Consider the following 12566-nt stretch of genomic DNA (forward strand, 5'->3'; position numbering starts at 1 on the left):
GCAGAAAAAAAAAAAAAAAGAAGAAGAAAATAATGCGAAATGTGCAATGTAAATTAAGCTATGAGAACGAGATGCCACATAGGTAAGCTTGGGTCGATCCTCTACCCAATAGTTTAAATTATTTTGGGTTACGAGTCTGTGACATGGTGGTATGAAAGACTATGCCTCACGCTTTCTCAGTTACATGACTTCACTGGGGATGCTAAGGTCACATAGGACCTGGGGTGCCCCCTCCCCCTCCTCGAGGCATCATGAGGTTGGGTAAGGGAGATTTCGATACCTGCACATCAACTAGTAAAGGAGTGCCACAGGAATTCACAAGCCTGTGTGTGTATCATAAAATTGATGGAAACAAAGATAGCTCTCCAACCAAAGGAATGGACAAATACTGAATTGGATGAAAATTTTTTAATCCAATTAAAAGTGGGAAATGATCCATGGTAAGAATATTCCAAAAACTTTATCTTTTTTAATAATCAAAACACACAAGAAGTGTGCAATCAAACCACATAGTTCGATAAGATGCTTACATATATCGTGAGCCAATCAAAGATGGAAAATTATTCATGGCAAGAATACCCCCAAACTTTATTCTTTTATAATCAAAATATACATGAAGAGTGCAATGAAACCCCGAAAGTTAGATTAGACGCCTGCAGATGATGATTCCACCTCCAACACAAACATGTGACATCTCAATCCGGGAGTCAGTAGCCAAAAAATGATTAAACTTTAGAAAGCAGTCTCTGAGTACCCACTGAAGCAACCACACGACCAGACCAAAGAGTATCATCATAGACAATAACTCCTCCAAGCTTCACAAGTTTAAGCAAGCGTTCATGGTATTCTCCATAGTTGAATTTGTCGGCATCAACAAATGCAAAATCAAACAACTCATGTTCTTTTACCTACAATTATGAGGGAAATTTTGTTATCATGATCATATGGTAGTAACTTTCTATATAGAGTTTCACTTACCAATTGTCTTGGTTGAAAGTCCAATGATAGTTTAACCATGGGGTGGCATTTTAGTTTTAGATCAAAAAAAGAATATTTTCCTTTCCTATGTTAAGCTCTTTTTATTAATTAAAGACCTATCTGTTGCTTTTATTGCTAGAGCAAAGGATGATTGCCATACACCATAGAAAATATTATACTCGATGTATGATGAATGTTACCTCCACAAGCATTTGGTCCACAGAAGATACATATTTTCTATTTTAGATATTTTCAGGGGTGTTATTTAACTTGGATGATCCACCATTGACTTTGTAATCATTAAATCTTTTACCAAAAATTTACTATATTATGTTGACTGACTCTCTCCAAACATGTGTTCTGGTTAGACTATAACTAATTGCAAAATTTTTAGTAAATATTTAATTATTCCAAATCAATGATGGATCATTTTAATCAAAAATCTGCTAGGATGATCATGATTTAGGCATTATAAATGCCTAAAACCCCCAAATCATGGCCTCAAACCTATGCATAAAATAGGTATTGAAATTACCGGTGAACAGAAACAACTGGACACAACATTATTTAAATGTTATTAAGGGGAGTTGAAAAACCTTCCCATCCTCTGGTAATGCTAGTGCTGTTGCAAGAAGTGAATAACCTGTGAACACACCAAGCTCAATTGTCTTCTTTGCATTCATGAGCTTTAGAAGTATAGAAAGATGTTGGCACTCCTTTGGAGGCCCCATCCAGAAATTCCTGCAATATCAAAAAATTGAGAAGAGGGGATACAGGGCCATGGGGCGTTATCTGAATGCTAATTATAGTCAAGTCACATAAGGTTAAGCGTTAATAGATCGCCAACTTAGAACAAGATATGCCGTCATTACAATTCATTTAACATAGTCGAAGTGCACTATGCTTCCGAATGATGTATGCAATTTCAATTTTAACCAATCTTTAAAGATTTAATCTTATTTACCATTTGTTATACATAACTAGTTAAAGATTGAATGTCCTGAAAGGTTAGTTAAACAATTCACCAATCATCTGGCTTTGGATAGCTAAACTAATCTAGCATTGTTATGTAAGAATACTGAATCAAGAAAAGGTCCGATATTAGTTTGAGGGTCATTATTAGACACAACAACGTAAAACCAGAAAATCAAAGTATATGACATACTTCGTATACTGCATGAATATGATGGTAATTTCAAATCCACTTTATATCATAAAAAATATATGGTGTCCGCTATTATACTCTACGAAAAATTAAAACAAGATTTCTCACTTCTCGTGAATGATAAATAAGGTTAGGCCAATGTTTCTCGGATTACAAACAAAATCTTATTTTAAGCAAGTTAGCACATCAAAGCACTGGATTCTAACAACACTTATGGTATGTTCGGATGATTAGATTAAAAATTTCATGAGATCCATGTGTTTGACCAGTATGATCAGTAAAGTCATAAGATTTTAGGTTGAACTAGATCTATATTCATAAATATGTAGGAGTGATTTTGGAGTGGGCCGGTTTGGATCCCATAAGAAGAAAAAAAGATCCGCTGAGGCTTTTTCTCTTCATGGAATATGGGCCGGTCTACTCCAAAAGCACTGCTGCATATTTATAAATATAGACTTAATATGGTCTGTAAGCTTATGATTTTGCTACTTATACTGGTCTAATTAATAAATTCTATAAATTTTACAGTTCAATCATCCAAACAAACTCTTAAAATATTTGATCGTAATTTTGAATAATCAAAATCATACTTCATTACATAAAGATACAATAACACATTACAATAGAGATAAAAGAGCGGGCCTAAACAAAAACCGGTTTCGACTTTGCAACACTCCTCAAAACATCAAAGAAGAAAGAACCCACTGTTCCCAAAAGAAAAATAAAAAAAAAATCTAAAAAGAGAGATGAAGTGAGGCCCTTAGCGTTGCCTACAGCAGGAATGGCTCTTCTACCACCAAAAACAAAAGTGGGAATGGCTCTTGCCCACTCATAAATGGATGCATCGATGGCATGGATAAAATCACAAGATATTCTCAGATTTTGTGCTTTTGATGTATTTTATTTTTTCCATTGATATCCAAAATAACCACACACCAATTACTTTTCCAATCATAAATATTTGTAGTACTTTCCTCAAGACAAAAATGGAAAAACTACCAGTATTATGATTAGTATCACAGGTGTAACATTCATATCAATGTAATCAAGCCATTACAATGGTTCATAATTTAAAGTTTCCAAAAAATTAAATACTTAACATTCTGCAATGTAAAGGTTTAGAACTTTACACTTGTTTCTTAGTCACCTCTCTCAATGCCTTAAGTTGTTCATGCTCTCGTGGATAAACACTGGTCTCCATTATATATTGGAAAAAAAAATGTACAAAAAAGATTAGAAATACGGGGACAAGAAACATTCCAGATAGAAAGAACGTTCAAGAAAAAAAAATGGAGAAAAGAGAAACTCCCTTTTTCTTGTTTTCCCTGGCATCAAAACTTCTCTTCTTTTCCTCTTCTCATCTCTTGCATATTTTTTTAATCCTTTTTTCTGCCTATCCTCTGCTGCATATCCCAAAAGAAATTAAGAAGAAGACGATGAAAAGAGAAGTGACCTTATAATGGGCATCATTCTTCAAGAGATGTGTTGCATGTCCTGTCGGGGGATCCATTAAGGAGGTGTTTGGTTCATAATTAGAATCAGAATGGGAAAAAAATCGAAATGGCTTCAAATCGGAATCGAAATGGTTATATCCCTCGAAATATTTGGTTCGTGACCGGAATCGAAATCGAAATCGAAATTGGAATGAAAATTTGAATCTATAGTGGAGAGTAGGGATTGAGAGAGTGTTTGGTTGGGAGGAGTGCGGGTCTGGAATCAAAATTGGAATGAGTGACTTCCATTCCAGTTGTTTGGTTGGGAGGAGTCTCATTCCGATTCCGATTCCAGGATGAAATGGGAATGGCTCAATCTATATAAAACTCAATCCCTACTCTTCTTTATGGATTCAAATTTTCATTTTAATTCCGATTCCGATTGCGATTCCAGTTACGAACCAAACGCTTCGGAGGATTTGACCATTCCGATTCTGATTCCAAGTTATTTCGATTCCGATTCTCATTTCGATTTTGGTTACGAACCAAATACCCTCTGAGTTCTATATAGATTGAGACATTCTCATTTCATCCCAAAATCGAAATCAGAATAAGATTTTTTCTAACCAAATGATGGAATAGGAGTCATCTATTCCGATTTTGATTCCAAACTCTCATACTCCTTAATAGTCTTCTTGATTTTCTTAAGCGATCCAAAAGAAATAGAATGAAAGTCTACTAGCTTGGCTAGCTTGGCACCCTCTCCTTCCTATTTATATCCCATGGGTTGCGACTTGATCCACTAATATAAAAAATATTTCTAGATGCGCTGTGGATCACCATGAAGGCAAGCCTTTCCTCCTCTGGAAAGGAGTTCGGTTGTATCCTTCGCACAAAAGGATTATTTGTCTTCTTTCGCAATGTTAACCATTGGGTCTCATTTTGCAAAGTCCTCCGATCTCTGTGTTCCATCCATCAGCACAAATTATAAGATATATATCATGCTTTGGATGATGTGTAAAAATGTCATCCAATTGTTCATATGAAAGAAGATTAATTATTGCTTCGTACGAAGGATACAACCCACGCTCCCTGAAAGGTGGAAGGTGCTTTACAAAAAAAAGAAAGTATGTACAAGCTCCTTGTAGCTTAGCTATGGTTAGTGGGTATGCCGAATTTTTTTTAAATAATATATTTTTAATAAAATATTTTAAATTTAGGATTGAATGAATAATATTTTATATTTTATAATGCTACATAAAATTATGGATTCAATTCATGATTTTACGACTATCTTGATGACTAACGTGACGCTGTTGAAATCATGGATTAAACCCATGACTTCAACCAAATCCAAAATCTTGAGTTTTGCTCATGTTTTTTTTTCTCTATGACAGGTGACGGGCGGACGTAGAGGAGCAATGCGGGTGCCGGGGCGGGGGTAGAGATTTGGGGTTCCACGTGGTTGAGGTAGAGGAGGGCCCGAGGGGGTGGGGCGCAAAGGGGATGGGTGAAGGATTTTTTTTTTTTTTTTGCAGTGAATGGAAGTTGGGGGGGCGGTGGTGACAGGTGCAGACCCGTGGGGTGGGGCGTAGGGGCGCCACGGAGGGTTGTTGGGCACGAAGCGGAGCGGATGGGAGAATTTTTTTTTTTTGTGGCAGATGGAGGTGGGGGCGGTGGTGACAGGCACGGACCCACGAGGTGGGATAGAGGGGCGCCGTGAGGGCTAGGGGGTGCGAGCATAGTTGGTGCACTGGAGGTGGGGGAGATTTTTATTTTTATTTTTTTTTTGTGGCTGGTGGGGGAGAGGGCGGGGGTGAGGGCGGGGGGCAGTGGTGACGGGCACAGACCGACGGTGTGGGGCGGAGGGGCGCCGTAGGGGATGGGGGCCGCGAGCGTAGCAGGCACAGGGTGTGGGGGAGATTTTTATTTTTTTTAATTTTTTTTCTAACGGATAGAGAGGGTGGGGTGGAGGGCGGCTGGGGGCAGTGGTCACGAAGACCCGTGCACTTGAAGGAGCCGTGCCCCGCCATCCCCTCCGTCCTCGGTGCCTGCAAGTCCTCCACCCTCGTTATGCGAAAAAAAAAATGAAGAAGAAGAAGAGAGTGGGGAAATCAACGAAGAGAGCGGAGCGGGCGGGAGGGTGGGGGATTGTGGGGAGATTTTTTTTTTTTTGTTTTATGGCATATGGTGTCGGAGGTGGGGATGGAGGGTGGTGGTGACAGGCATGGGAGGGGTGTGGATCGGGAGAGAGAAGGAGAAATGATAGGAAAAAAAAAAATAGAATCGTGGTTTTAGCCCATGATTTTAATGAAATCATGGGTTAAGCCCACAACTTTAAATTTTTTTGGCCTACGTCAGGTAGATATATGGACTTGAAATCATAAGTTAAACCTACAATTTTAGTTGAGATGGCATTGAAATTATGGGTTCTGGATTGAACCCACGACTTCATGTGACACGATAAAATAAAAAATAATTTTTAACCCATCATATTTTGAAAGTATTTTATTAAATTTTGTTAAAAAAAAATCTGTACAAAAGAATTATTGATCTTCCTCTCCTAAAAAGGAGTTCGATTGTATCTTTCGTATAAAAAAAATTATTGATTTTCTTTTACAGTGTTAACCATTGGATCTCATTTTGCAAAGTCCTCCGATCTGTGTGTTCCATCCATCAGCACAAATTATAAGATATATATCATGCTTTGGATGATGTGTAAAAATGTCATCCAATTGCTCATATTACGGAAGAAGATCAATTATTGCTTCGTATAAAGGATACAAGCCGCACCTTTAAAGGTGGTGGGTGCTTTACCAAAGAAAAAGGAAAGCTCATACAAGCTCCTTGTAGCTTAGCTATGGTTAGTGAGCATGAAGGATATAACCCACGCTCCTTGAAAGGTGTTAGGTGCTTTATCAAAAAAAGAAAGCTCATACGAGCTCCTCGTAGCTTAGCTATGGTTAGTGATTATGCGTAGCATTTTGCATCCAATGGGTAGGATTCCACTTTGCATCTAAAGGAACATAAAAGAATTTATTTATTTAACTGACAGCGATGAACCACTTGAAATGTTGCCTTCACAAATCTAATCACTGCAGGTGACGTACAGGCGTCCCAAACCCATATTCAATGGTAATTGTCCCTTTTTGAAAAGAGGCACTAAAATCAAGCAACCAACCGATAAGTTATTTTTCCTCGTTTGTCTCCTGACGAGCGAATTGACGGGACAACTAATTTGGTTCATGCATCATCGCCAAATTGCTCAAGCTTAAATCGCTTCAACTTTTTATTAAATTTGAGTCAAATGTGAACGATATTCAACTCGAAGATCTACAAATCCATTCAATTACATATATATTCAATAATATATATTAAATTAATTTTGAATATTATTATTTTAAAAAAATTATAAAAATATTTTTTTAATTTTAATCCAATTTTATTCACATTACGTACTTTAAAAAGTATAAAATTGAAGTTAACAATTTTTTTTTAAATTATTAATATATTTAAATATGATCCAATCATTTATTTTACTAATAAACTGTGTTAACTTCCCTCTCAATGAACGAAAATGCTCTTTGCTCATGGATGGACTTGGAGGAGGAAGAAGATAAGGAGGAGAAGTGGATGAGGAGAAAGAAAAGAGGAGAGAGAGGCCGCCGGCAAGGAATGGATAGGAGAAGGAGGAGAATAAGAAAGAGAAGATTGTGGGGAGAAAAGAAAGGAGGAAGGATAGGTTGCCACAAGAAGAGATGGAGGTGGAAGAGACCGTCATGGAGGAGGATGGCTTATGAGCAGCTTGGACGAGGGAGAGGATGAGGAGGAAGATGAATCAGGATTAAGAGAAGGAGGTAGAGGGATGGGTGGATTTGGAGAAGGGAGAGGATGAAGAGGAAGGAGAGGAGAGGAGGGGGGTTGTCAGCAAAGAACAGGTTGGAGGAGGACAAGGAGGAGAAGAGGATGAAGAAGGAGAAGAGGAGGAAGGCAAGAAGGGATGGAGGTAGAGGGTGCCACTATGAAGGGGAATGGTTTATAGGCAGCTTGAAAAGAAGGAAGAGGAGAAAAAGTGATGGGGAAGAAGGAGAGAAGATAGAGAAATGAGTGGAGGTAGAGAGCCACCATAAAGGAGGAGAATGATTGAGGAAGGGGAGGAGGAGGGAGAAAGAGGGATGTCAGCAATGGAAGAGGGATCAATCGGAGAAGAGGAGAAGGGAGGAAATGGAGATAAGAATATTTTATTATTTTATAAAATCTATTAATAAAGATAGATAGTTAGATCATATTAGAATATATCGATAATTAGAATGATCAGTTTGATATTTTTAAAGTATAGAAGGTATCAGTGAAATTGAGCTAAATTGAGGGAGTGTTCCTATAATTTTTTTTTTGATCGAATCGAGTGGAGCTTGAGATATTAAAACTCGATCAATCTTGAGTTGAGTTTCGAACTTAAATATTTTGAATCGATTCGAGCTTAAATTTTTAGCTAATCAACTCGGCTAGCCTCGATGCACCCTATCCTTGCATGAACAACATGATGAGGTCTCATCATTAACATGTACGCATGGACGAGAGCATCCTTGTAAATATTTTATCTTTGTAATAAATAGGATGGGCTAGCCTTTCCATCAATCAATCAAGCGAGCATGACTGATTTCTTTTGTATCTTTTTCATAGCAAAGAGATTCATTGATGGTTGTAGGCATCTTAAAGTCATTTTAAATTACAACATATCACTTATGGAAGTTTACATCATCATCTTGCAATAATGATGTTTAGTTGGCATAAGCAAATTGAAATATCATCATTTGATGTGTAATTGGAAGAATCAAGTATTTTATTATCTTCTAATTGTGTAAAAATATATTTTTATAATTAAAATATATGAGAAAGAGAGAGAGATTAAGGAGTGGGGCAGTTGGAGGGCGATGGCTTTTGACCTCTGATGAAAGAGAACAAAGGACAACCCTATGCCATCCCTAGAACAAAAAGATGGGAGGGAGAGAGGGTTAGGGTAGGATTGTAAATGAATTAAGCTGCTCGCAAGCTAATTGAGCTAGACTCAAGTCCAAATTCGACTTGACTCGCCGATATTGAGCTCGAGCCAAGCTCAAGTAGCTCGAGCTCAAGTAGTGGGGTACTCGGCTTGAAAACTCATGAACCTGCTAAATATTTATAGATTATATTAATTTAATATTTTAAAATATATATATATTAAACTATTTTATTTTTTTAATTCTAATTGGCTAAGCAACTAATCAATTAACCACTAAACAGTAAACACTCAAGTCCACCCCCTCAGTCCTCAATCCTTAATCCTCATTCCTCCTCCCAAACTCCCAAATCCTTAAGAATTAGGGTTTCTCATATCGTCGTTTCCAGCTGTAAGGGCCCGAATTTTTTCGCATGAATCTCAAAATCGAACCAAAAAAACAAAAAAATAAAAACAATGGGAGAGCACTCCCTATGGAGTCCATCTTCCCTCTTTGAATGTGAGTGAGACTGGGATTCTAGAGCTCGTCAGAGCCCTAGATCCCATTTATAAAACCCTTTCTCTCCCCCTCTAAGTGAATCACCTCTCAGTTGTGAGCAATTGCACTCCAAGATTCACTATTAGTCTACTGCCAGAGTCAAGGTAAGAGAGTCTCAGCTCTATCTCCATATTCTCCCCATCAATTAGCTATCACCGGTAATCAATTTTTGACTGGCAAGTCACTAAATCTCCTTGAATATGAGTCTCCCATGTTCTTCCTTTTCTTCCTCTCTTGCTGGCCTGATCACCATCGCTGATTGGGGCCTAATTTTAGTTGTTGACGATTGAGCCACCATCATCGTAGCCATCATGGTCGCAGCAGTCGCGGGCTTCGGCCATGAGAGTCAGCTGGGGCCTAAGACCCTCTCTCCTTGTAGGGATGGCAATGGGTAGGGTTTGGGTCAGGTATTGTACTATCCATCTTCAAATCTGAACTTAATATCCTATACCCAAATTCTACCTAATATCCGATTGAATAAGAAAAGAGATACCCATCTCCATATCCAATAGGTTCAGGGATACCACAGGTAATCCATTTCTCCATACCCAACCCATACCCACCCCATGCCTACCCCATATCCAAAAAAATAAACAACCAAAATAATTTTATGCATATTATCAATCAAAATAAAATTAACAATTAATATAGAATATAATTTATAAGTCCAGATTTATAGAAATCAAACATAGAAATAGAATTACAATTCAACATAGAACATATAAATAATCAAAATAATTTTATGCATATTATCAACCAAAATAGAATTATCAAAATAGAATTATAAACATATATATTCGGATATGGATTCAGATATTACACATATCTGTAGGTTCGGATCAGATTCGGATTCAGATTTGGGTAGAAAATAGCACTATCCATACCCTACCTATATCCTGTTACAGTTTTTGGGTTTTATCCAAATCCGAATCCAAATTCAGTCAAATCCTATTTTTTGGATTTGATCAAATTTAGATAGGGTGCATACCCATGGGGTCGATCGATTTTGCCATCCCTATCCCCTTGTTTTCACAAAGAAAGAAAACAAGAGAAAGAAAAAAAAGAAAAAGAAAGAAAAGAAAAGAAAAGAAAAAAAGAGAGAGTTTTCTCTTTTTTTCTCTCTCCTCTCTCTACCTTCTCTCTCTATTTTACTCTCTATGAGTTTTTTTTCTATTTTTTCTCTCTAAAATTTTATCTCTCTAGATTGTTTCTCTCCCTTCATGGATTTCTCTCTCAAGATGTCTTTCTGGACTAGTGGATGGTTTAGATACCTAGATAATTCAGATCAATTGGTTAACCTAGGAGGGGTCCTAACTTATGATGTTTAGATATTTTTCTATAATTTTTCATTCATAATTGTATATAATTTTTATATTTGACTTTAATCATATAGAGATACGATAGTCTGCATAAGACGTAGAGCAGAATAGCTTATTTTCAAATTCATAGATCAAAGAGTTCATCAATTACTGTGTTTGGGTCAATTAGCGATAAAGATAAAAATTTTTGGATATTAATCACCTATTTATATAAAAGTTATTTTGTACATCAGTGATTTCGATCCATGTATTTTTGTGGTGACATGTTATATACTTAATTATTAAGTATATATTTATGACTTGTTCAATGTTATATATTGCATATCATTGATACTAACTTGGATGAATTTTGATAGTTAAGTGCATCGATTTTTGTAAAAAAAGATGTACTTTTAAATTACAATATCTAGCAAGCTTATAATCGAGCTGTGTGACTGTATATGGGTTGTGGTACTTTAGCTATATTATTGATGTCTTACCATGGACAAAAAATATGGTTGTGGTAGTCCATAGGACTAGCCACGATATTGATGCCTTACCATGAGCTTATGGCTGTGGTAGTTCAGAGTCGAGCACTTGTGGTCCCCAGACTAGGCATTGTAGTATCCTACCACGAACTGTAAACGAGGTTGTGGTAGTTAGGGTTTGAGCACTTGTAGTCCTTTAGGCTAGTCACGATATTGGTGCCTCACCACAGGCTGAAAACATGATTTTGGTGTTCCACAAGATTAGCCATAGTATTGGTACCCTACCTTGGGCTGAAAATGTGACTGTGGTAGACTAGAGTGAGTACCTTGGTATGATCGGATTCGATATATGTTGGTTTGAGATAATGGTATGATGTGGTTTATTGTACAAAAAGATATATTTACTATGTATATTTTATGAATCATGATATCTATTGATATGTGATTTACATAAGTAACAATCATTATTATTTTTTTATTTATTATTATTATATTAGTGTTATTATGTAGAATTCTTATTGGGTGGTAAAGCTCACCCTTCATTTTTTTTCTTTTCAAAGTTGTAGGATGCTTATAATTGGCTATGGTTTGGGTTCGTGGATGAATAGGTGAATAGATAAAGCATCATGGATACCTGATTGGATGATTGAAAGAATTAAATTTATAATTATGTAAGTTTTATCAATTATTATAAAATTAGATCATTATTATTTATGGATATTGATATTGTAATAAATTTTAAGGCTTTGCATATTTTTTAGGATATTATCTTAAGGAGTGTGCGGCTATCACGTATCTGATCTCAATACAGAATTCGAAGCGTGACAGAATGGTATCAGAGCTTAGGTCATGATCATCTGGGACTGTGATATGGTCGCAATCAAAACTTAAGATTATGATCACTGGGGACATGATCGAAGTAGCAGAAATGATTCAAAGTTTGGATTTCGGATCACTAGATGTTGTGATGAAATTTATGATAAGTGGCATATGATGTGTATAACAAAACTGTATGGGTTATGTCTTGAATTCCAATAAGTAGGGTTTGACCTAAATATGAGCGATGTTGACCTTAAGATAAAATGGGATATTCTGATGTATTATGTTGAGTATACTTGTTCAATTGTTGTTATTTAAATAATTTTAAAATTTAAAACTTGATATGGATGAAGATCATAATGATTTTTCTAATTTTGATGTTAATTATGTGATCATTATAATTTTGAATTTATTAGAAGGAAGTTTAGGATGTGCTGTAGGAAAGAATTGTATTGTATGAGGAATATTTTTTGAGCATTAAACCTATAAGAGGATCCTATATGAAACTCATATCTAAAAGAAAAATATATTTGGTTTTATTGATAGATTGAATTTTATTATGAGAGTATGACATATACATTTCGACAGAGTTTTTAATGATTTGTATTACCATCTTTGCATTGAATTACTTGATCTTCCTTATATTTGTTGGAGAGTAGGGTGTATTAATTATTTTAAGTTAAAGTTCAGATTTTTGAGTTGATTTAAGGTATCTTGCTATTGTTAAATTTTTGAAAGACTTTAGTAAATTTTAACAAATAAAGGATAAGATTTCATGTCAGTTCATTTATGGATGCTAAGGGTTATGATGAAGTTCTATACAAAATAATTGGATTGATTCTACTTAC

At 36.1% G+C, this 12566-nt stretch overlaps 1 pseudogene; it reads right to left on the reverse strand.

Annotated features, from left to right (window-relative positions):
- Window positions 1-640: 640 nt before the first annotated feature.
- LOC105051180 (norbelladine 4'-O-methyltransferase-like) overlaps window positions 641-12566 on the reverse strand; it is a 57915-nt pseudogene continuing 45989 nt past the window's right edge.

The sequence above is a fragment of the Elaeis guineensis genome, chromosome 9 (assembly GCF_000442705.2).
Source record: "Elaeis guineensis isolate ETL-2024a chromosome 9, EG11, whole genome shotgun sequence".
NCBI classification, from domain to species: domain Eukaryota; kingdom Viridiplantae; phylum Streptophyta; class Magnoliopsida; order Arecales; family Arecaceae; genus Elaeis; species Elaeis guineensis.